Source organism: Erpetoichthys calabaricus, chromosome 3 (assembly GCF_900747795.2).
Source record: "Erpetoichthys calabaricus chromosome 3, fErpCal1.3, whole genome shotgun sequence".
NCBI classification, from domain to species: domain Eukaryota; kingdom Metazoa; phylum Chordata; class Cladistia; order Polypteriformes; family Polypteridae; genus Erpetoichthys; species Erpetoichthys calabaricus.
This window is the reverse complement of record NC_041396.2, coordinates 35,645,222-35,671,651: the sequence shown is the minus strand read 5'-3', so window position 1 is coordinate 35,671,651 and position 26,430 is coordinate 35,645,222.

Below are 26,430 nucleotides of genomic sequence, written 5' to 3'. Positions count from 1 at the left end.
CTAGACGTTGTTTATTCTATTCTACTCACGCACACGCAGGGATTTGATGTCAAGTCAACAAGTCTAACAGTTCTCCAAGCAAAGAGAGTCTACCTATAAAGTAACGGTGAGATCAATCAGGGTGGTTTGTGGTGGGCCCTGATGTTGTGGGCTCAGATCCCACTACTGGCACTATGTATGTGACACTAAGTGACTAAGTCACTTCACCTGCCTGTGTTACAATTGGAAATATAAAAAGAAATGGAACCAACTGTGTGTTGTCTTCGATAAAGGAGTCAGTCGAATGATAAGTAATAACAGCATTAGTCTTAAACAGGCTATGCACAGTTGTCCATGCGTAAAACATTCCTTCATTAGATCAATTTCTGGTGGCTTGGGGAATTATTTTATTAATTTATTTTATTGACTAACTAAAAAGATTACAATATTCAAGATTTGAGGCAAGGGGCCTGAGTTGCCTCAGAAGCTTGCATAGTGTAATCTTTTGAGTCGGCCAATAAAAGGTGTCATTTTGCTTGACTTCTCATTACACCCATAATGGCTAACACTGGAACAATGACATTTATTTCTTGAGCACATTTTCATACAGATGATGAAGCTCAAAGTGCTGTACAAGATGAAGAAAGAAAGAAAAAAGAAAAATATAAAAATAAAATTAGGCAATACTAAATAACAAAGAATAAAGTAAGGCTTCCCTGCAGTGGGCTGGCGCCCTACCCGGGATTTGTTTCCTGCCTTGCGCCCTGTGTTGGCTGGGATTGGCTCCAGCAGACCTTTGTGACCCTGTGTTCGGATTCTTGTTATTCAGTTTGAGAAAATTACTACTCATTAACTCAGAAACACAACTAAGACATTGTGTCAGTGAATCAAGAGAGTCAGGGTCATCAGGCGCTATTGATAAATACAGTTCTTCTAGTGCCCTTGAGATTAATAAAGTTTATCTAATCTAGCCTAAAGTGCCTGTCACACTGACTGGTGGCCTGTACAGGGCTGCCTTACCCCTAACGCTAAGGGGATTGACTCTGCAATGACACTCAGTTGGATTAAGTGAGTTTTAGAGTGTTAAGATACTTTTGAAAAGTGTGACTAACACATCAGGAGTGTTCATAACTTTATATGGCATCTGAAAGTAATGAAGGCCAATACAAGCATTTGTGTTCTTTTCATAACAGTTCTTTATATTTAAGGGCTCCCATTTTAATTCATGGTTCTAATTGTCCAACTGCACATCAAATGCCTGCCATTTTATTACCTTGTTTTTGTATGAATACTCCAATCTGGCTCTACCACCTGTGAGTGTCAGCCACCACCATGTCCATTCCAAGCCCACCACGGCGCTGCCCCAACTGAGCACCGCAGCTGCACGCATTTCTCACACTTGCTAAACGGAAAAGGAAAAAAGTCAAAGGCTGCAATGGTTTCAGGTGCCACTGAACCTGGTAAGGTGAAATAAATTGGACCTGACAGGATTACCATCGATACAAATTAAAAACAAATAAAAAAGGTACACAGGGCTGGAGCGGGGACTCGAGAATCCATTATGGCCTGATTTATGAAGCTCTGACCCGTGATTGTTTGGACTCTCGAGCCACTGAGTATGAATCCTACCAGCCTGATTGCCAGCTCACAGACCAGTCAATAAGCCATTTAATTTAATGTCACTGCCAATACGTGAACGAGTATTGACACGGTCCCGAATACACTTCCGCAAGTCCCAGCTGCAAAGAGCAGATAAACTGTAAGTGAAGAATTCAATCTTGGCTCTCGGGTCCACCTTTGACTCTTCATAAATTATTAATCTGCACACCACAACAGCCTGCAAGAGGGACACCAGGGTTATTGGGAAGCGCTGATGTCCGATTAGTCACCTCTACATTTATTTAATGATCATTTACTACAATGAGCAATATAACCAGAGCTTTAGTTTTGGGTCTTTTTCACCTCATGTTTGATAGCTCATCAAGTGGAAGGACGATCTCTGGGACCAATGCCAGCTTTATTATCTGAACACTATCAAGGATGAATTAAAAGTGTGGCCCGGGGCAGACTGAGAGCGGCATAGCACTTCCAACTGGCACACATATGCAGTGCCCCCCATAATGTTTGGGACAAAGACACACTTTGAGTTGCTTTATTCCTCTGCTCCAAATTACAAATCAAATATTTCAGACTTTGTGATTAAAGAGCACACTGCAGAATTTCATTTAATGGGATCTGCACACATTTTGGTAACACAATACTTTTTCTGCATGGTCCCCCCATTTCAGGACACCATAATGTTAGGGACAATTGGCGCCTGAGGTGTTTGTGATTCTTCAGGTGGGTTTCATTGCTTCATAAGATACCTCGGCCTGCTTCTACCCTTACAGAGTCTGTAGTAGCCAGTGTTCAACATGAGGACAAGAGCTGTGCCAGTGCAAGTCAAAGAAGTCATTATGAGGCTGAAAAATAAGAATAAAACTGTTAGAAACATCAGTAAAACCTTAGGTTGACCAGAATCAACCACCTGGAATTTCATTAAGAAGAAAGAACACACAGGTGAGCTCAGTAATCACAAAGGAACTGGTAGGCCTAGAAAGACCACCACTGCTGATGACAGAAGAATCCTGGCTGTGGTGAAGACAAAGCCCCAAAGGCCTGTCTGACAGATCAGAGACAGACTTCAGGGGGCAGATGTGTGGGTGTCAAAGACGACTATCAGCAGACTTCAGAAATATGGAGGACACAGAGCAAGATGCAGACCACTGTTTAGCCACAAAAACAGGATGGCCAGGTTACAGTTTGTGACATAGGGCTTAAAAGAGCCTGCTGAATTCTGGGAAAAGGTCTTGTGGTCAGATGAGACAAAGATGAACCTGATCAGAGTGATGGCAAGAGCAGAGTGAGGAGACCAAAAGGAACTGCCCAAGATCCAAAGTAGACCACCTCATCTGTTAAACAAGGAGGTGGGGGTGTTATGGCTTGGGCATGTATGGCTGCCACAGGTCCTGGCACACTTCTCCTCATTGATGATGGAACTGCTGACGGCACAATGAATTCTGAGGTGTATAGAAACATCTGATCTGCTCAGGTTCAGTAAATGACTCCAGACTCAGTGGATGGCACTTCATCCTACAACAAGATAATAATCCAAACATACTGCTAAAGTATCACAGATATTTGTCAAAACTAAAAAATGGAAACTTACTGAATGGTCAAGCCAGTCACATGATTTAAAGCCAATTGATCAGGCCTTCTATATGCTGAAGAGGATCTTCTTCTTCTTCTTCTTTCGGCTGCTCCCGTTAGGGTTTGCCACAGCGGATCATCTAAAATTGTAGTCCGCATATTGATTTAGCAAAATTTTACACCGAATACCCTTCCTGACGTAACCCTCCCCATTTATCCGATAAGCCCCCAAAACAAGCAGGAGCTGAAGATGGCTGCATTAGAGACTTGCAGAGCATCATCAGAAAAGATCCTCAGCACCTGGGGCCTCATGCATAACGTCATGCATAGAATTCACACTAAAACATGGTGTAAGGACAAAAGCGGAAATGTGCGCACACACAAAAAAATCCAGATGCATAAATCTATGCAATTCGCCAACTTCCACGTTCTTCCACTACATAAATCCCAGTCAGCGTGAAAAGTAACGCATGTGCATGCTGTCCCACCCCGTCTCCCAGAATTATGCCTCTTTGAATATGCAAATCAATATAAATAGCCCTTAAGATCAACGTTCTGTGAAAAGGCAATGGCAAAAGCAAGAGGGAAAATAGAAGAATTTCAGTGAATACCAAGTGGAGGCAAGGAAAAACATACTATTTGTTGGTTTAAACAGTGGTACAAACAAGAAAAGGAAGTTGATCGAGTGACATAGCATGTTGGAGAAACTCAAAAGCTCAAGTTCACAAAGTCGCACAGTGCCCAAAATAAAAAAGTTGTCAGATATCAAAGTCGTCATGAAAAGTGTCATATGAAAGCTTATTAGGGTACAGAGAAAAAAAATAGGCACACAGTGGGAAAAAAGCTCGAAATGTCAACTTAAATCTCAAAATTTCCACTTTAGTCACGTAGTTTATTTTGTCATTAAAGTAGAACACCATAAACTTCATCTTAAAATCGTTTCATTTACTAGTTTCTCAAATCCCATCGTAACTAAAGTAGCACATTAAATGCTTTGTTTTGTATGTTCTTCTATGTGCTCTATGTGTGTGAATCACTACATGCTTCTTAAACGGGTTTTCTCTTCCTCCGACAGGACACACAATCCATTACATTTGTGATATTACAGATCTCTGAATAATTAAATTACTGAGATGTATACGTGATATCATTTTCATGATGATAGGAGTTAAAGCATATATTAAACATGGGAACACAGTGGCAGAGTGATAGTGGCACCTTGTCCAGAGATTTTTCATGCCTCACGCAAGATGCTTGCTGCTCTGTGTGTGACCTTCGATGAAATAATTTATTGTAGTAGTACTGTCTCTTTCAAACGTACTAACCCCCAGTTCGCTGTCCTACCTTTTCTTTCTCCAAGTAACCAATTGCCACACAATCAGCTCTGCAATAGACATTAAGCCATCTGTAAGCTGAGAATGCAGATTCTTCAAAACATTTAAGGAACATTGAAATATCTTTGTAGTACATGTTTAATTATTCTATCCATCTCTCCTTCCAGTGTCGCGCCAGCCCAGCAAGAACATAGCGTGAGGCAGGAACAATCCGTGAACGCTAACGCTGCGGCACAGTGTTCTCACATGTTTAATTATTAACAATATAGATTATTTAAATTAAGCTAAAGTTTTATCTGTATAATATAATAAACATATTTTGCTGCATTTCATCTTAAAAATATCGTCATTATATGTAAATACACGCTTTATAAAGACGCACAGGTTGTGCAATATTAAAACTGTATCGCAAGTTTACAGTGAGGTAATTGTACTTATAAGTACAAACAGTTCTACAAGGAGCACTTGATGGACTGATTGAGTGCGTTTAGAGTTATGGGGATGAAACTGTTTCTGTTGAACAAAAGCACTGCTTTGACGCTGGGTGCCTCCAGTTTGCAAAACCGAGCAGAGAACTTGAGTACGCAAGGGTTCGAGCAACCGAGATATTGTGTGTGGCTTTACGCCAAGTTTAGGTTTTATACGTGAGTACGCAACATTTTTGTGCGTACGCACCGTTTATACATTGAGGCCCTCGGTGATGTCTATGAATCACAGACTTCAAGCAGTCATTGCATTTAAGAGATATGTGACAAAGTACTGAATATGACAACTTTAATAGACCTGCCATTGCTGTGGCCCACACATTATGGTGCCCTGAAATGGGGGAACCGTGTAGAACAAGTGTTGTCATTTCTCATTGGTGTTACCCCAATGTATGCAAAGTGCACTTTAATCACGATGTCTGAATTGTGTGATTTGAAATTTTAAACTTTGAAGCAAAGGGAGAAATCAAGAAGGGTACTTACTCTACAATGCAAGACCCCTGACCAATCCTCCAGTGTTACTGAATAACCAAACCTGCATTGAAATGTTGTTTTATATGAAATTCTTATTTCAAAGAACTGAAACTTAGAAATAGTTTTTCAATGTGATATTGTTTAATGTTAGAAAAAAAAAATTACAATTTTGCCATGAGTATTCAATCCAATACTTAACCCTAAGCCTAACCCTCTGTTTTTACAGAAGGGGCTATTATTAAGACATATGCTGAATCTTTACAAAAATCAAATACAAAAAATTAAAAGCTGTGCAAATGATGAATGACAATACCATACCTGTCATGTCTGATGCACGATATAATACTAGATCTAAATCTAAGAAAACAAACCTTACAATAACTGAATCTCTTTTGGAGCCTGCTTTTCAGAACCCCAATGTCATCCCGGCATATTGTACGCTTGGTTTATTGGGATCTGGAGTGGTAAAGGATTGGCATTTGATAACTTGGGAATCCCTGTCAATATGGAATCTATCTAGTTGGGCTAAGAAATGTAATGTCCAACCTCAAGTTCAAAAGGTTTTTACCTTGGTAGGCCTGATTGATGTGCATAAAACTGATAGGGGTGATTCTGATAATGCTATCACCCATATGATTACAAGCTTAAAAGAACGTTTCCCAAATGCTGCCCTTTCTCTCTCTATGATCTTGCCAGCCTCTCGAAATTAAATAAATAATCTTATTTCAGAATTTAATATAAGAGCACATGAGCGACACGTTTAAAAATGAGAGGGATGGATTCAAATGTGTTCTGACACGGGATGGTGCTAGTCGCTTGCTTGACTCATGGTTCAGTAGGATTTAGACTTGCCTACCCCTACCACAAACCCTTAACTTAAGGTTAGTAGGGGTGGGCAGGATTACTTCAGAGTCCCTGATGGTAAAAAATTAGATAGGGCACCTAATCTTAAATAGTATAAAGGGTGCCTAATCTTAAAATTGTTTCCTCCATTCAGCGATTTTAGATATGCCTACCCCTACCACAAACACTGAACTTAAGGCTCGTGGGGGTAAGGCCAAATCATTTAAGGTCCATAACCTTCAAAATTTGATTCGGTGCCTAATCTTAAATATTATTAAGGGTGCCTAATCTTAAAATTGATCCTTCCTATTAACAGTTTTAGAGTCACTAATATTTTGTAATAACCCTAGAACCCTGATTTTAAATTGCTAGAACCCTAAAGAGGCACTATTTTAGGTTTCTCTAATAACCTTGAAAAGTTATTTTTAAATTTTATGGCTTTTATGTACTTTACTTGATCCTTGTTTTATTGCTTTTTAAACCTCATAGTTAGTTTTATGAAAAACTGTCTTAATTTTGCAGTCTTAAGTGTTTACATTTTTATGCAATCTTTGTACAGTTTTTATAAAAGTGATGATTATAAACACATTTCAAGAGGATTTCAGGCAATGTTTTAGGATGTTTTAAAGTATTTTAAGGGCTCTTTGCACCTAGGAATGAGTGTTGATGCAGGGGTAGTAAGTAGCTACTACTTTCATAGGCATGTGACCTGCTGTGCAATTCCTGCCCTCTAGGGGACAGGTCATCTCTGTAATCCTAACCTAATATTTTAACAATAGTGAAAGGGATATTAAGAATGTATTTTTTAATATGACGGTTTTATGCACATGACAATGATATTAATTTAAAGTCTATTTATTTATTTCGAGAGATGGCCATGCTGGTGTAAGACCTTTTATAAAATTAATTTTAGTGTTTTAAACTATGTGTGCCAAAGCATGCCTATAAGGCCATATCCCCTAGCCTAGCCCTAACTTAATATTTTAACAATAGTGAAAGGGATATTTTTTTAATATGATGGTTTTATGTACATGACAATGATATTAATTTAAAATGTATTTATTTATTTATTTAGAGAGATGGCCGTGCTGGTGTAGGAGCTTTTATAAAATTAATTTCAGTGTTTTAGACTATGTGTGCCAGAGCATGCCTATAAGGCCATAATCCCTAGCCTAGCCCTAACTTGGCAATAATGGATACAATGAGGCTATTAGAAATAAACTGGATACATTAGGATTAAAAGTCAAGACGGAGGTAAAAAGCTTAGGGGTAACCGTTGACTGTAATCTAAATTTTAAATTGCATATTAATCAGATCACTAGGACAGCATTTTTTCACTTAAGAAACATAGCAAAAGTTAGACCTCTTATATCATTGAAAGATGCTGAGAAATTAGTTCACGCGTTTGTTTTCAGTCGACTAGATTACTGTAACGCACTCCTCTCAGGACTACCCAAAAAAGACATCAATCGTTTGCAACGAGTGCAGAATGCAGCTGCTAGAATCCTAACAAGGAAAAGAAAATCCAAGCACATTTCTCCAGTTTTGATGTCACTACACTGGTTACCTGTGTCATTCAGGATTGACTTTAAAATTCTGCTTATGGTTTATAAAGCCTTAAATAATCTCGCCCCATCTTATATATCGGAATGTCTGACATCTTATATTCCAAATCGTAACCTCAGATCCTCAACTGAGTGTCTCCTTAGAATTCCAAGAGCTAAACTTAAAAGAAGTGGTGAGGCGGCCTTCTGCTGTTATGCACCTAAAATCTGGAATACCCTGCCAGTAGGAATTCGCCAGGCTAATACAGTGGAGCACTTTAAAACACTGCTGAAAACACATTACTTTAACATGGCCTTCTCATAACTTCACTGTAATTTAATCCTGATACTCTGTATATCCAATTCATTATAATAACTATCCATGGTAGCTCTAAAATCTGTACTAACCCCTATTCTCTCTTCTGTTTCTTTTCCGGTGTCCTTTTGGCCGTCTACTCAAAGCACCATGATGTTCCAACAGTGAAGAATTAAAAGCCAGAAGTCTGCATGTCCATCATCATCAAGTCCTTCCGTGAGAACCCTAGACACATGAGGACTATTTCATTTATGTTAGGTAGAATACCCAGAGGGGACTGGGTGGTCTCGTGGCCTGGAACACCTACAGATTTTATTTTTTTCTCCAGCCGTCTGGAGTTTATTTTTTTGTTTGTTTTTTCTGTCCACCCTGGACATCGGACCTTACTCTTTTTTTTAATGTTAACTAATATTGTCTTATTTTAATTTCATATGTTTTTATATATATATATATATATATTTTTTTTTTTTTTTACTGTTCTTCACTATGTAAAGCACGTTGAGCTACTTTTTTGTATGAAAATGTGCTATACAAATAAATGTTATTACAGTGTTATTATTATTATTATTATTATTATTATTATTATTATTATTATTATTATTAACTTAATATTTTAACATGCCACCCTTTCCAGCAATTTACTCCTTTTGGGGTCCCACCCTTTGCACACTGTTCAGATCCCATGCCAGTTCTACCATTGATGCGAATTACAAGCAGTCACTTAGAGGTGTCAAATAATTTGGAATGGAGTGGGGGGCATTTAAAAAAATACAGACCTATGAACACTAAATACAACTGTCTGATTATATTTTTTTATATTATTTCCACATACCCATGATGTTTGGTCTTAATATCTATTGACTTACACATAGTCTTCCAAGCTTCAAGTTGCCACTGGAAACTGTTGGGCCGCCAACCTTGTGGTCTCCGTTTAATTCTTTCAAAATACTCTGTTTAAAATAAACTAAAAAATAGAGTCACTATGTGTGCCAACAGAAAGGCTCCAAAATAAAATTGTCGTCAGGCAAGGTAACTGCCAGGTTGTCAGGAAGGAACTCCATTCTGTGTTGGATTCATTGCAAGACTGAACACCTCCTCCTGTCAGCAGCGGCATTTATAGGTCGGGGTTGGAAAGGGGCAGAGTCAGTTGCCCTCAATAGGCATCTTTTCTGTGCTATATTGGGAACAAAAGAGGAGAATGTTAGCATCAACGCCCCCTTCTTTGCCCACACAAAGGAGTCGAGGCCCCCCTTATAGTGTACTAATAGCATATGATAATATTACATCCACACAGTTATAGATTGGCAGCATGGTGGTGCCAAGGAGACCGAGGTTCAAGTCTGAAGTATTCCCTTTGTATGGTTTACATGCTCTCCTCTTGTCCGTGTGAGTTTCCTCCAAGTGTCCGGTTTCCTTGCACAGTCCAAAAACATGAAGGTTATGTGGATTGGCAATGTTAAATATGACCACGTGTGTGTGTGTGTGTGTGTGTGTGTGTGTGTGTGCGTGTGTGTGTGTGTGTGTGTTTGTCCTGACATGTACTGGTGCTCTGTCCAGGAGTTGTTCCCACCTTTGTGCCCAATGTTTGCTGGGATAGGCTCCAGCTATCCCTGTCCTGAATAAACAGGTTAGGTGGTCGGATGGATAATTATACATTATGGTATTATATAATTTATTATCTTTATACAATACAGATTGGTCAGCATGGTGGCACAGTGGTAGCACTACTGCCTGTCAACAAGGAGGCTGCGGTTCACATCAGGGTTGTCTCGTACAAGAAGTTCTCATGTTCTCTGCGTGGGCTTCCTGTGGGTGCCCCAGTTTCCTCTCTCAGTTCTAAGACATGCAGGTTGGGTGAATTGGCATTGCTAAATTGGCAGTTGTGTGTATGTGCGTTCACCTTGTGATGGACTGGCACCATGTCCTGTCATTTTTTTCCTGCCGTGTTCTTGCTGGGATAGGCTCCAGCTTCCCCATGACCCTACTCAGGATAAGCGGGTTTGGAAATGGATGGATGGATAATCCTAGATCACAGGTGTCCAACTCCAGTCCTGGACAAACTTCTTTTGTCTTAGTTTTAATTAACTTGATTCCGGCCCCTTAGTTGTCTCTTTTTCCTTAATTAGCAGCCAAACAATAATGAGACACAAAACAAGGTGCCACATGACCAGCTAACCTGTGCCTATCATAGAATATGTGGAAATAAAGAAAGGTGAAGGTCTCATTTTGATGGCGTTCTTAGAAAAAACAGAAAAATCAACAGTTTTGGAAATGTCTGGTGCGGCAGAATGAGTGCAGCAACAACCCATGGAATTAAATAACGGGCTTAATTAACAGCAAGAAGCAGCTTCTCATTAAGAGATTGGTTGGAGTGAAACTGGTTGGAGTTTGAAATGCCAGTTTAGCTGGTCATCAATCAGCTCGTTTCACATCTCATTGCTTTTTGTCTGTCATTTAATGAAGAAAAGAATTGTGATGGATGGCCGGCTTCATATTCCGGCCCTCACCCCCAGGCCGCCAGGAGGAGCTCTCCCGACAGCATGGACGGGCTCCGAATTCCAGCAAGGCCTCATGGACTATGTAGTGTTTATGCACAGCCCTGCTGGATACCTTGGGGACCACTGGGAGTTGCTGTAGGGAGGCCCGTGGACTCATATATGCCCCATAACCCGGAAGTGCGTCATAATCCAATGACAGGAAGAAACGACGTGCTTCCAGGGTGAAGATAAGGACTGTTTATCCTGACCCGGAAGGAATAAGGACTTGTGGGTAATGGAACGGAAACACCTCCGGGTCAGGGGGTATAAAGGACTCTGGGAAAGCCCAGTCATTGAGCTGAGCTGGGAGGTAGGGTGGCTAAGTGTCTGGGAGAGGAGGATTTGTGATTATTATAGTATTGATTAGTATATAAGTAGTGTGGAGTGGAGGGTGCTTTGTGCACGTGATTGTATAAAAATAAAAGAGTCTTGGACTTTTACCTGGTGTTTGGAATGGTACCTGAGGGTTCAAGAGGTGGATCGGAACCTCAACTGCTACAGAATCAAATCAGCAGACTGAATCCTTAAAAGCAAGGCAATTAAAATGAAGGGAAAAGAACTTAATTAGCAATGAAAACTGGTCACTGATTAGGAAAAGGGTCACAAAGAAAACCTGCAGCCACTGTAGCCCTCCAGGCCTGGAGTTCGACACCCCTGTTCTGTATAATAATCACTCCCACAGACTGCTGTACCCAAATTAGTGTTTATTATATATAGTGCCTTTCACAGAAGGCATTGTCTCACCGTCTTTTTTGGTGCATTCAGCTCCTTTCACATTTTATTTTACCACTCATTCCATTTAAAGTCCCTTTGCAGCCAAAGCAGATGCCATTTTATTTGTTACCCCTCACGAGGACGTGACTCGCTTATCTATCCGAAGGCAGGTTCATTTCCCAGGATGGCCCCCCAGAGCTCCATCAGCACCCTGGCCTCATCTTTTTCTGCATTTCTGTCAAAACCGGCCACTTCTTGAAGTGCTTTCAAGGGCTGCCAAATGAGTCCAGTTTCAGAGCAAATAATGGCACCTGAAGGAGAGTTTGTCCCATTCTCATGCCCGCCTAATCACTTTTATTTACCATCTCCAAGCCAGTCAATAACCTATTTAATTTAATGCTGTTTTCTTGTTCAATACATGACCCTCACTGCCCGCCACCTACGCTGCAAACCATCCCCCCCCCCCCCCGCCCAGCCAGCAGCTGCCAGCATGCAGCCCACTGCTGATAAACTCTTTATTTCACAGCCCTTTATCTTTAAAGTCCACTTTAAACAAATTCCCCCAAAGCATTTCAATAATTCATTGCTTCTCATTACATTGGAAGGAAGCAGCCCTGCCTTGGCACCTTTACAGCAACCATCAGGCTGTCTCAGAAAGTGACACCCTCATCGTTCACATCGGGTGGGCACCTCTTCAGTGATGTCTCTCCATTTAGTATGGTGGCAGCAGCAGAGAGCTGGTGGGAGGCAGAGGTGGGGTTAAACAGAGATCACGACCTTGTATGGTAAAAGGGGGATGTGGGGGGGGGGGGGGGGTTCAGTGCCCGATTCAAAACTCCTGTGTTCATTGGACTTGAGTGGAGCTGGCCACAGGAAGCTGGATCTGGAGATTACAGGACGTGTGAGACCCTTGGCATCGCTGTAGTGCCATTTGTCCTTGTTTCTGTTAATTGTGATCGTGGTGTCCACATTGGTAGCGTGAAGAAGAACTCGACTGGACCGGAGAAGCAATGCGAAAGTGGGTTTCATGTGTATTTATAAAACACTTAAAAACAACATGAGTTGAACCCAAAGTGCTCTATAAACCATATACCAGGTGTGATAAAAGCGGCTATACCAGTGCTCAGCCCGGCACAGACAGACGCAGGAACACACTGATAAAACAAATAAATGTTTTTATTTTCTTTTCTTCACCTGTGGGCAATGCCTTCTCTGTTCCCAGAGGCACAACACAGTCCCAGTAAGCACAAGCCCACACAATTCTTTTTCTTTTTCTCTTTCTCTTTTCTCCACCACTCCTATCCGGCAAGCTTCTGACTCCCAGAGTGGTGGCTGCTGGCTGCTTTTATAGCCCACCCAGAAATGTTCCAGGTGTTTGATGAACTGTTTCCGGTTGCACTTCTGGGTGTGGCGGAAGAACACGGAAGATGGGCACAGGAACCACTGCAGTGCCCCCTGGTGGCACCCCCCTGGATCCCAACAGGGTTGTAGAGAACTCCTTCTCCCATGGAGCCCTGGAATGGAATTTGAGGCACCACTGCCACCCAGGGGGGCTGCCATCTAGCGTCCCTTTGGGTGGTACTGTTCAGTCCCTGCTTGTTCCCCCAGACCAAATAAAGAAGAGGCTTCCCAGCCGGGCAAGGGCCCGGCCATCCACCACACAGGTAACAATTAGATTAGTTTCGAACCTAGTTTTATTAAACTTGACTTGCTTGTATGGAATGTTATTTGATTTTAATAAAATCAATAAAATGTAAAAAAAAATAATTAAAACAATAATTATATTTATTATAATATAATATTATATATCTATATATATGTATATATATTATCTGCGGTGGGTTGGCACCCTGCCCGGGATTTGTTCCTGCCTTGTGCCCTGTGTTGGCTGGGATTGGCTCCAGCAGACCCCCGTGACCCTGTGTTCAGATTCAGCGGGTTGGATAATGGATGGATGGATGGATAATATTATAATATTATTATATATAATAATACATTTTATATACATAGTGCTTTTCCCATGATCAGGGTGCTTATTCAAATATCAGGGTATATGTAACACTGGGTACAAATATTTCTGCACAGAACACTAAACAGGTAAATACAGGAGATACAAAGCATTAAATAGAATAAACTACAATAAACCAGAGTAAAATACTAACACAAAAAAGTAAGAATTTAAATAACAACAAATAAAACAAATAAGAGACCATTTTAAAATCAGGACCAAGGGTGAACAAATTGCTCTCAAACTGAGGTAAAAGCCAGGGAATTAAAGTAAGTGACTTAAATAAACAGGCAGCGAGGGAGCCATCGTAACTTCAGGGGTAAACCATTCCACCGTTTCGGAGCCAGGACTGAGAAAGCCCGGTCTCCTTTCTGTTTTAGCTTAGCCTTTCGAGCAGTCAACAGAAAGAGATGAGCAGACCTGAGAGACCTTGCTGCGGTTTACGGCCTAATCAGGTCGTTAAGGAAGGTGGAAGCCATTCCTCTTATAGCTTTGAAAGTAAAGCTGAGAACCTTAAAATTGACCCTAAACTGTATTGGAAGCCAATGGAGGGATGCAAGTATTGGGGTGATATGGTCACACTTCTTAGTGCCTGTTAAGAGACGTGAAGTAACGTTCTGTACCAGCTGAAGGTGGGAGAAGGCAGCCTGACTGACCCCATTAGGGTAATCAAACTGCGACTCAGCTCATGGGTGATCAGCCCAATTAGTGTGTTACAATTGTCATTGAGTGCTTTTTACATGCACTTTAATAACTCAGTTATTCACAGAAGCCCCCTTTCTAAAATGTCACGGAAACCCTTATTCCAGTTATTGGTCTATGAGAATCTGGGTTAACAGACTAAGAATTCTCTCACAGGGGTGTCCAGCTCCTATCCTGGAGGACCACTGGGGCTGATGGTTTTCATTCTAACCATCATCTTAATTAGTGACCAGTTTTTACTGCTGATGAACTCCTTTTGCCTTCATTTTTAATTGACTTGATTCAGACCCCTGAGTACTTTGAGAGGCTGATGAATGAAGAGAACGAGAGAGAGAGAAGAGGTTGGATGATGTGGAGATAGTGAATTAGGAAGTAAGTAAGGACAACTATGAAGAGCAGGGCCGGATTTTCCTATAGGCTAACTAGGCTTCAGCCTAGGGCCTCAAGATCAAGAGGGGCCTACATTCAAATTGTTAGCAAAATTTTATTATCTCTCATGTAATTTACAAACTTAAAAATGGAAGGTGAAAGGGCCTCATAAGTGGAATAGCCTAGTGCCTCTTTTCATATAAATCCGGCCCTGATGAAGAGGATGAAGAATGGAAAGGTCGTTAGTCCAGATGACATACCTGTGGAAGAATCGAGGTGTTAAGGAGAGATGGCAGTGGAGTTTTTAACCAGATTATTTAATGTAATCTTGGAAAGTGAGAGGATGCCTGAGGAGTAGAAAAGAAGTGTACTGGTGCCGATATTTAAGAATAAGGGGGATGTGCAGGACTGCAGTAACTACAGGGGAATAAAATTTATGAGCCACAGCCTGAAGTTATGGGAAAGAGTAGTGGAATCTCGGATTAAAAGTGAGGTGATGATTAGTGAGCAGCAGTATGGTTTCATGCCAAGAAAGGGCACCACAGATGCGATGTTTGCTCTGTGGATGTTGATGGAGAAGTATAGAAAAGGACAGAAGATCTTATGACAGGGTGCCTCGAGAGGAGCTGTGGTATTGTATGAGGAAGTCGGGACTGGTAGAGAAGTATGTAAGAGTTGTACAGGATATGTACGAGGGAAGTGTGACTGTGGTGAGGTCTGCGGTACGAGTGATGGATGCATTCAACATGGAGGTGGGATTACATCAGGGATCGACTCTGAGCCCTTTCTTATCTGCAATGGTGATGGACAGGTTGACAGATGAGATTAGATAGGAGTCCCCGTGGACTATGATGTTTGCTGATGACATTGTGATCTGTGGTGATAGCAGGGAGCAAGTTGAGGAGACCCTGGAGAGGTGGAGATATGCTCTAGAGAGGAGAGGAATGAAGGTCAGTAGGAACAAGACAGAATACATGTGTGTAAATGAGAGGGAGGTCTGTGGAATGGTGAGGATGCAAGGAGTAGAGTTGGTGAAGGTGGATGAGTTTAAATGGTTGGGATCAACAGTACAAAGTAATGGGGATTGTGAAAGAGAGGTGAAAAAGAGAGTGCAGGCAGGGTGGAATGGGTAGAGAAGAGTGTCAGGATTGATTTGTGACAGATGGATATCAGCAAGAGTAAAAGGGAAGGTCTATAGGATGGTAGTGAGACCAGCTATGTTATATGGGTTGGAGACGGCGGCACTGACCAGAGTTAAAGATGCTAAGATTTGCATTCGGTTTGATGAGGATGGACAGGATTAGAAATGAGGACATTAGAGGGTCAGCTCAAGTTTGACAGTTTGGAGACAAAGTCTGAGTGGCGAGATTGCGTTGGTTTGGACATGTGCAGAGGAGAGATGCTGGGTATATTGGGAGAAGGATGCTAAGGATAGAGCTGCCAGACAAGAAGAAAAGAGGAAGGCCTAAGAGAAGGTTTATGGATGTGGTGAGAGAGGACATGCAGGTGATGGGTGTAACAGAGCAAGATGTAGAGAACAGAAAGATATAGAAGAAGATGATCCACTGTGGCAACCCCTAACAGGAGCAGCCGAAAGAAGAAGAAGAAGACATCTCAAGGGTTTTTGTGATGTTGTCTTCAAATGCCTATGACACCTGTCACCACAGACACCCCGTCAGACACTTCTATATTGCTCCTTCAAGAAACTCCATTTTTAGGTACTGAACTGAACCACAGTATTAAAACAAATGTGGAAGGCACATTTTTTCCTGCAGGGTATGTGCAGTTCAAGGATGATCATCTTCTGGAGGTTTCCACACTAGACAGGTGTGGAGGTGAATCCTGGCAGCCATATAAATTAAATCTAAAGATGACCTCACGTTTCAGCCTGATGTGTGTATTCCCTCCAGAGCTGGCATTTCTGAGTGCAAAAGTATCATCTCCGCCATTGATTTTTACTTTCTTAAGAATGTGTCTGCTGTCTTTAGGCGAGACATGTCTGCAGACTGTTAATTGAGCAATTCGTCCGATGAGAAAAAAAACAAACCAAACATTTGTGAAGATGTGGTGAGCGTTCCTGTCCAAGGAGGTCAGACAGGTCATTATGAAGCTCCCTTTTTCAACATATCCATTTGGAGGGGGTGTTGGTCAGACTTCTTCTTTCCATTTCCTCATTTGACCTTGAATGAGATTACAGAGGTCTAGGCCAGGGGTCCCCAACTCTGGTCCTGGAGGGCCACAGTGGCTGCAGGTTTTCATTCTAACCCTTTTCTTAATTGGTGAACTGTTTATGTTCCTAGTTAACTCCTTTTCCTTTCATTTTAATTGACTTGTGTTTTAAGATTTGCTTCCCTGACTTTCTTCATCGTTCCTCCAAATTGTATAATTTCTTTCCTTAAATGGCACCAAAACAGAAACGAAATGAAAAGACCAACTAAGTCAGAGACACAAACTCCAATCAATTTCACTCCAACCAGTTGCTTCATTAGGCGCCGAGTCTTGTTGTTAATTAAACTCGTTCTTTCATTCCATGGCTTGTTGTGCAATAACAAACATTTCTGAAATTGTTGATTTTCTCTTTTCTAAGAGCACTGGTAAAATGAGGACCTGAGAAGACTAACATTCCTGAGACCTTCATCTTTCACCCAGGGGGGCTGCCACCTAGCATTCCAGGGGAGGTAATGCCCTATGCCTGTTCTCTCCCCAGGTCCTTCTGTTACAGAGGCGTCGTAGTTAGGTAAGGACCCCGGCAGTCCACCTCACTATCTTCATCGCCCCCCAACCCCCTCAATAAATAACATTTCTGCTTCTTCCCAAGCTACTTTACAAGTGAAGAATTATCACCCTTACATACAGTATATCACAGGTAGTGCATGGTAGACAAGGATGGATTAAGACCCCCATAGACCCCTGGAGGACTTAGCTCCTCAACAGAGAGTTGCTCATACTTGTAACAATGCAGTGCATGGGCATTGGGTTGTTTAATGCAGTGCAGTATTTCTTACTCTTGATTATGGTGTGAGACTTGATTGCTTCATGACACTGTGGGGTCCCCCTTGGTCATTTCAGCGGTGTACGGATACCTGATCATTTAACTGTGTTTTGGGCTCACCTTCAGACTGCAGATAAATGATGTTTCATGAAGCAGTTGAATTGGAATAAAGGCGCCATGCCATCATGGGCCGCTGGGTGTGCACCCAGAGCGATCTGATGGTCAAGTCACCTCTGGTGGTTTGGGTAACCACCAACACTGTAGGCTATAGTGAGTGCCTTTAAGACAAGGAAAGGACCAACAACGCATAATGAGGGTGGAGAAAGGACCATCAGAAGGTTTCAGAATGCATCCAGTGTTGTGCCAAGATAAAAAAAGAAAAGGCAGATTGAAAGTAAGCTAAGGAGAGCAGGAAATGAGAGCAAATGATACCAGGAAGCCAAAAAGGTCACAAATCAAAACACAGCTATTTTTATAATATCTGAATAGCCAGAAAGCTCAATTTTTGGTGTCATCAGGTCATCGAATCTTCTTTCAGCTGACTTCAGAATCTCCCATGTGCCAAGGGAAGTCATGGCTATTGTTTGGTTTTTTTTGTCTTTGCCCCTCTCCCATAAAGCAGTGACTGGTGGACCACCCAGACACCAGCGGTGGATTGTATTGTCTCCCCAGTCTGAGCTGCTGTAGCTTGTATATGTCTGTTTATGGTAGCCCTCACCAATCTTCTTCTTGCAGAATCACTCAGTTTTTTTGGGCAGCCTGCTCCGGGCAGGTTTGCACTGCTGCTTTGCTCTTTCCAGTTTGGACCCCTAGGGATATTAAGTGACTTAGATATTTTCTTGTCTCCATCCCCTGAGTTGTGCTTTTCATTGAGTTGCACTGAGTGTGCTTTTGGCTTTATTGTGCAGGTTAAACCACCATACTGACTCACCCCAAGTTGGACCTTCCACACATGGGGGACATTTATATGACAATCAAGTGACTTCCATTACATTAATTCTGTGACTCCTAAAACCAATTGGCTGCACCAGTGATGATTTCAGGGTGTCCTATTAATATGTGTTCATTTATATGACACTTCCTATTTGTCATTCATTTAGACCGCTTTGCAGAGATCTGTTTTTACTTTTTCTGTTGATCACTGGCAAAAAAAAAAGACAAATTAAATCCACTGGGATTCAATGATGTGCAACAATAAATTGTAAAAACTTTCAAGCGGTGACTGCATAGGCATTGTATACTATATTATTTTACATTTGAGATATACCAACCCCTGCAGTGGGTTGGCACCCTGCCCAGGATTGGTTCCTGCCTTGTGCCCTGTGTTAGCTGGGATTGGCTCCAGCAGACCCCCGTGACCCTGTGTTCGGATTCAGCAGGTTGGAAAATGGATGGATGGATGGATATAGCAACCCACCCACCCACTTCCTAAATCTACTTTTTCAACTATACGGTTACAAGAGATCAGAATAAAATCTGACATGTGGTGCAAGCGAACCTCAGGTGTTAATAAAGAGCTAAACTACTCAAACGTCCCCACTTACTCATAATGTGCCAACTTCATTACTTTAGTGTGAATATAAGAGGAAATGTCAGTACTTTAAGAAACCAGCACATACAAGAGAAGGACATAGAGAAGTCACAGCCCTCCACTCAGCATGGAGTTAAGATGGCCAGGACTTGAACCCTGTTTTCTGGAGACGTGACGTGGGAGTCTTAAAAACTGCACGCCTATGCCACTGACTGAAATACCCAACTCTATTATACTTACACAAGAGTCTGTGCCCGCCACCAAAAGTAGCTCTAAGCCTTTGGGCAGGCTGCAGGCTCTAAATCTCTCCCGGCTTGCCCTGTCACAAAGTGACATTGACAGGCGCGGTATGGGTAGGCTGCCAGCTCCCCACCTCTCCTCACACACGGCACGCATCACGGCCCGAGCAGCTTGGCAGGTGGACTAATTGGCACTGTTGTTTGAGAGACTGAAAGTGACATTGGCGTTCCAGAGCAAGGGTGTCAAGATTGCACACATCCTTCATTAAACTGACGGATTAAGGCCATGATTTCTTTTCTCTGCGGACGTCAGAAGGAAATGATGCAGTCACTGGGAAGACGCTAATCATTTCTGATTTGACGATCTGCTTTTATTCGTGTATTAATTTTTTTTTCTTCTAGACTGTGCCTCTCGTTCCTGAGCAGCCACAGTTGTGTCATCGATCCATTAAGATGACATAATGGCCTTCCATTACGTGCTTGTCATGCGTTGTGATGCATGAGCATATCTGAAGGACCAAACGTTTATGTTTTTTTTTTCTTGTATTCTGCAGTTCAGCTTCTTCCCTGCAAGACTTTCCTTGCTTGTAAAATAGCGCAGTCGGCAGGATTGAAACTTCATCAGAGTACGCAGTGAACCTTCTTCTAAAGAACAAGCAATCTTTATTTTATGTTAACAATTTTTTTGGGGGGGCGCATACTTCTTAAAGGCTGCTGTGAAATATATGGATAAGAAAGCAACATGAGGCACAAATTGTGCTACTTTAGCAAGATGTCAAGTTTGGGAAGTCAGTGCTTGAAATTTTAAAGTCTGAGGAAGGGGACAGCAATCAAATGAAACTGCTGTAGGCCGAGTGGAGTGAAGACAAACCAACGAGAAAAAGAAGAGCCCTTCATTGGAACCAAGGTGTCTGACGTCACCAGAACTGCTTGTCCCACTTAAAGTACGAGAGCATCCATTTTAGTTTCAATCGGAAATACCACAAGGAGAACACTCTGGAGAGAGGGGCACCAGTACGGTGAACGGGAATTAGACAAGCGGCATGGCACCCCACACAGAAAATAATCAACTTAGACACCCTTTGTTGTTTTTTGGCTTTGTACAACCCTAAACCCTACCCCTACCCCTAATTCTGTGCCAGCTTAACCCGGTGGCACATTACATCACTTCTATTTGGAGGGGATGTCAAACTTGATGACTTACGGTTGCTGATCTTGTCGCCCGAGAATGTCGGATTACATGTCTAGAATTCATAGGGAATAACAAGTTACATGACTGTGTGACTTTTGTGGGCACCGCCTGCACATTTTGAAATTCTTGTGAGCCCGTCCCATTCTCTGACAGCCAGTAACGTGCTGCCCGACGGAGCTGTTGCTGTAGGAATGATTTCCAGACACAGCAGGTTCAGCCGCAATCTCTGTTGTCTTTTTTTCATTCTGTCGTGGGGCATAAAACAAAAAACATCAGATGGGCCAGTTTTTCTTCCAGAATTCCTGTGTTCTTCATTCCTCCTCCCTGCATGATAATACGGAAGCTGAGTGCTCATTGGTTCTCAACTCAGAGTCCGCCCCTACAACTTAGGGGCCGTGTTGCAGTCTGGTTGGACTGAATGATCCCCACTGGAGATGTCAGACTACATGACTGACTCTTGATGGAAGTGTGCCGCAACTTCCTTCGACTCACAAAAGTTATGTAAATGAAGTCTGTCACTGAAAATCACTGCAAAGGTTGTGTGATGTGACAGGGCCATTAAGTGAGGCTCTCCATAATGTAAAGGTGAATTCTATCAGGAATTGTCCATATTCTTGAGTTGCATGGTAGACCGCACTGGAAATCTGGAATACTTTACCATTAGTAATACGTCATTGGTAAAATTAGGCCTCTTTAACTTGACATTTGCTTGATCCCTTAAGGAATCACTAGCTTCACAGACCAGTAGCTTTGACCTCTGTGTTGATGAACACCCCATTTGAACTTACCTCACAAATGCCACAAAAGACTTTCATGTAAAGTCTGTGGATGATGCAGTGAATTTAGGTCTAAACGTTATTTACCAACACTTTGACAAGCCAGACACATGTAGGACGTGAGGATCTTGTTTGTGGACTTCAGCTCAGCTTTAAATACTAGCATCCCAGGCCAGAACAGAAGTTTTACTGAACAGTCAGCATGGGTGCAGACAAGGAAAGTCGTGTTTAACTAACACGCTGGAATTATATGAGGAGGGAACAAAAGGATACGATCAGAGTGGAGCTTATATTATTTATCTGAACGTCCAGAAAGCATTTGATAAGGTGCCACATGAGAGGGTGGGCATCAGACTAAAAGAAGTGGGAGTTTAGGGTGATGTTTGTACTGTAGATGGGTGCAGAATTGGCTCAGAAACAGGAAGCAGAGGGTGATGGTGTGAGAAACCTCATCAGAACTGGGTGATGTTAAGAGTGGTGTCCAGCAGTGGTCAGTGCTAGGGCTGCTGCTATTTTTAATTATATAAATGATTTGGATAGGAATATAAGTAACAAGCTAGTTAAGTTTGTAGATGATACCAAGATAGGTGGATTGGCAGATAATCTGGAATCCACTGAATCATTACAGAGGGACTTGGACAGCATACAGGCTTGGACAGATTTGTGGCAGATGAAATTTAATGTCAATAAATGTAAAGTATTACATATAGGAAGTAAAAATGTCAGGTTTGAATGCACAATGGGCGGTCGGAAAATCGAGAGTGCTCCTTATGAGAAGGATTTAGGAGTCGTAGTGGACTATCAACTGCCACACAGTATTCAGGAGTCATTAAGGAGGCTAACAGAATATCAGGTCATATAGCGCCTTGATGTGTGGAGTACAAGTCACAGGAGGTTCTGCTCGAGCTTTATAACACACTGGTGAGGCCTCATCTGGAGTACCATTTACAGTTTTGGTCTCCAGGCTAAAAAAAGGACATAGCAGCACTAGAGAAGGTCCAAAGAAGAGCGATGAGGCTGATCACAGGGCTACAGGGGATGAATTATGAGGAAAGATTAAAAGAGCTGAGCCATTACAGTTTAAGCAAAAGAAAATTAAGAGGACACCTTAGTGACGTGTTTAATATTATGAAGGGAATTAGTCCAGTGGATCGAGACAGTGACTTTAAAATGAGTTCATCAAGAACACGGAGACACAGTTGAAAACTTGTGAAGGGGAAATTTGGAACTAACATTAAGAAGTTTTTCTTCACACAAAGAATGATAGATACTTGGAATAAGTGACCCAGTAGTGTGATAGACAGTAGGACTTTAGGGACTTTCAAAACTCAACTTGATGTTTTTTTAAGAAGAATTACCATATATACTCACGTATAAGTCGGGTCTTGAAATCTGAAAAATCGATCATAAAATCAGACCCCGACTTATACACTCGTTCAAAAATACGACACTTAATTTTTTTTTTTACATCTTCTTGCCTCCTCCAATCTCGCACCAGTTTCTCAGACGCATCAAATTTTGTTGCAGCAGTGCACTTACCAATTTCTTTCACCGGTTCAATGACGTTTAATTTAAAACCAGCTTCGTATTTTCTTCTGACTGAATGCTCCATCGTAGATAAAGGATGCTCTTATGATAAAGGTGTATGAGGATGTGAGGTACAAAAAACACAAATCAGTTCAAATGTTGCTTCGGAATAGTTTGGGTATTACCGTGTGGTCACGTAGGCCATAGAGAGAGGTTATGAGCACACGCTGATGCAGCGCATTGCAGCACCCACATAGAAAAGAAAGGCCGTTTGCTCCGTGGTGACTCTCTCAGGTGGGCGTTAGCATATCATAATCTCTTGCACCAATAGCGTGAGTTTTCCGCATTTGACTTATGCGAGCAACATTATTAAATACCAGAAATTGTACTGTAAAACTGTACTTATCCGCGGGAGAACTTATCTGCAAGTACTGTATATACGGTAAGTGGAAAGGACTGGCGAGCTTTGTTGGGCTGAATGGCCTGTTCTTGTTCAGATTGTTCTACTGTTCTGATAAAGATAAGAACCTGCTCAGTTCATTCTGCCGTTGCGTTACAGACGTCCTCCCAGTACATACAGCTGAGTACACACATCTCTGGCCTATTTACCCTTATTATTGGTGCTCCATAGGGTTGGATTCTTTCCTCACTACTCTTCTCACTATATATGAATGGCTGCCCCTCTGGTGATTTGTTTGTCCAGCTTCTTAAATAGGCAGATGACATGACAATAATTGGCCTCATTTCAAAATTATCATGAGTCCATATGTAGATGAAAACAAAACATCTGACAGTGTGGTGCAGCCATAATAAATTGGTCTTTAATGTTCATAAAACTCAGGAGTTGACTGAAGATTTCAGGGAACAGCCACATGCTCACCTGTCACTTGCTCTAAATGGCTCTTCTGTTGGGATGGCACAGTCATTTAAATTTCTGAGCACTGTGCTGTCACAAAACATCCATATATATTATCAGAAGACCCATCAGAGACCAGTACCAGCTGACGAAATTCAGGCTCCTCCAGGCAACACTGGCCAAGTTCTACATAGCCATCAGCAAGTCTATTCAGACCTCATCTGTAAGTGTCTGGATTGGTGCTGCCTCTGCTCAGGCTAAGGTCAATCTGAAGAGCATCATCAGAATGTGTGAAAACTTACCACCCGTTCAAGTCCTGTATGAGTCCTGGGTAGGGAAGCGTGCCACAGAGATCATTGGTGACCCGACTCACTGAGGGCACCACCTGTCTCAAATGCTTCCCAGTTCTTGTCACATGTAGTTAATCTCACTTCAGTACATGAATGGTAGTGGACCAGGTCATAGATTGGCTGGCTAATCTTGAAGCCTGTGTTTAAGGGGTGAGACCAAAAGGGGGCGAACCACAGCCGTTGACTCCAAACACAAGTGCACATACACAGTCAAAAGGTACAAATGAAGTATAATTTATTTAACTAAATACTTTCCACACGTTCTTCTTTCAACAGAGAATCACAAGCCTCATCTCCAATAGGGTATTCCCTCCTTGTCTCCAGCTCCAACTCTCCGAGTGAGGCGAGAAGTCTCCTTTTATCTTGGACCCGGGAGAAGTTCTGGTGATTCAGCATTGCATGACAGTAGCACATTCAGGTCACACAGATGCTGCCATAACAGAGGAGGTCCTCTTTCAACAGCACCCAAGGACCCCAACAGGCTTGCCGTTCTATACAACAAAATCTAGGTAACTCTGCGGGTATCCAAACCAGGGTAGCGGCGCTACTGGGGAGTGAAAATGTCAACTCCCAGCAGTCCCTGCAATGCCTCTGATTGGTTCTGCTGAGGGTGCAGGGGCTGCTGGGAACAAGGAGGTCAGAGTGAGATTTAAAAGGAGTCCAATCTGATGATTGCATCTAGCGCTGAACTGGCCTCTCTGTACTATTCTTTCCTCTGCATGTCCTGGAGTACAAAAGAAACATCACCATACAGCAACTTGTGGGGACTGGCAAGATCGGGGGAAAAAAAACACGCGAAACACGCGGTCAGTGATTACTACCGCAAGATATTATGCGAATAAATATGAATAATATGAATAATGTTGCATTCATGCCATGATGTTTTCCGGAATGTAATTCTGGTAATTCTAGTGTTAAAAATGCTTTAAACCAGAAATGTGACTTGAGAATCGGAATCCTTGAATTATAAAACTCCAGAAAAGTCATACTATATAATGCCTGCATTCTTAAAAAAACTAAAAATAAAAATCATAATAGAAATGGGATTGCTATGAATATTCATAATCAGCAGGTGAGGTAAGAAGGAAGGTACTGGAAGGAATAATGGGAGAAGAGAAAAAACGCACGATAAAAATATAAAAATATATTAACCAAAGACAGCAAGGACCTAATTAGCTTAATGCAAAACACTAAAAGAAAATGATTAACAATAATGAAATAATGACAAAATTAAAACTGAAACAGGACACTGCAGGGAAACTCATCAGACTATGGAGAGCTAAGAAGTGGGCCCTGAAGGGCGGACATGTCGAGCAGGAAATGAAGGATAAAGAAAGATAGATAGATAGATAGATAGATAGATAGATAGATAGATAGATAGATAGATAGATAGATAGATAGATAGATAGATAGATAGATAGATAGATAGATAGATAGATAGATAGATAGATAGATAGATAGATACTTTATTAATCCCAGGGGGAAATTCACATATTGTAGCAGTAGAGGTATCGATCCACCTCTTGAACCCTCAGGTACCACTCCAAACACAAGGTAAAAGTATAACAATTATTTATTTTGTTATAATACAGTGCACTTAGCACCCTTCACTCCACACTACTCATATACACAATGACCAATCACAATACTCTCTCCTCCGCTCCCAGACACTTAGCCACCCTACCTCCCAGCTCAGATCAATTTCTGGGCTTTCGAGGTGTTCCTGCCCAACAGTCCACAAGTCCTTATTCATTCCGGGTCAGGGTCCTTATCTTCACCCCGGAAGCACGCCCTTTCTTCTTGTCACGGGATTATGATGCACTTCCGGGTTATAGGGCATATATGAGTCCACGGGCCTCCCGACAGCGACTCCCAGTGGTCCCCAAGGTATCCAGCAGGGCTGTGTATAAAAACTACATAGTCCATGAGGGTTGTCCTGCGGTGGGTTGGCACCCTGCCCAGGATTGTTTCCTGCCTTGTGCCCTGTGTTGGCTGGGATTGGCTCCGGCAGACCCCCGTGACCCTGTGTTCGGATTCAGCGGGTTGGAAAATGGATGGATGGATAGTCCATGAGGGTTGGAATTTGGGGCACGTCCATGCTGTCGGGAGAGCTCCTCCTGGCGGCCTGGGAGTGAGGGCCGGAATATGAAGCCGGCAATCCATCACACTATCTATCTATCTTCCATAAAAAGCAAAATTTCCACTTGGGGGCAAATAAAGTTCTATCTAATTAGTGAAAGCACCAGAACGTCCGGTAAAAATATGGCAGGACAAAATGGCATCACAATAGTATCACAAAAATAATGATAAAAGTTGTTGAACAAATGAAAAAAAAAATAAAATGAGAATAAATTGCAGAAGTCAAGTCAGATGATTCCAAAACTAAAATGCAAAACAAAAACACAAACTTTCAATGCAGAGCTGACAACATTCCCTACCACCAGTAGAGTGAGATGTTTAACTTTCCAAGAAG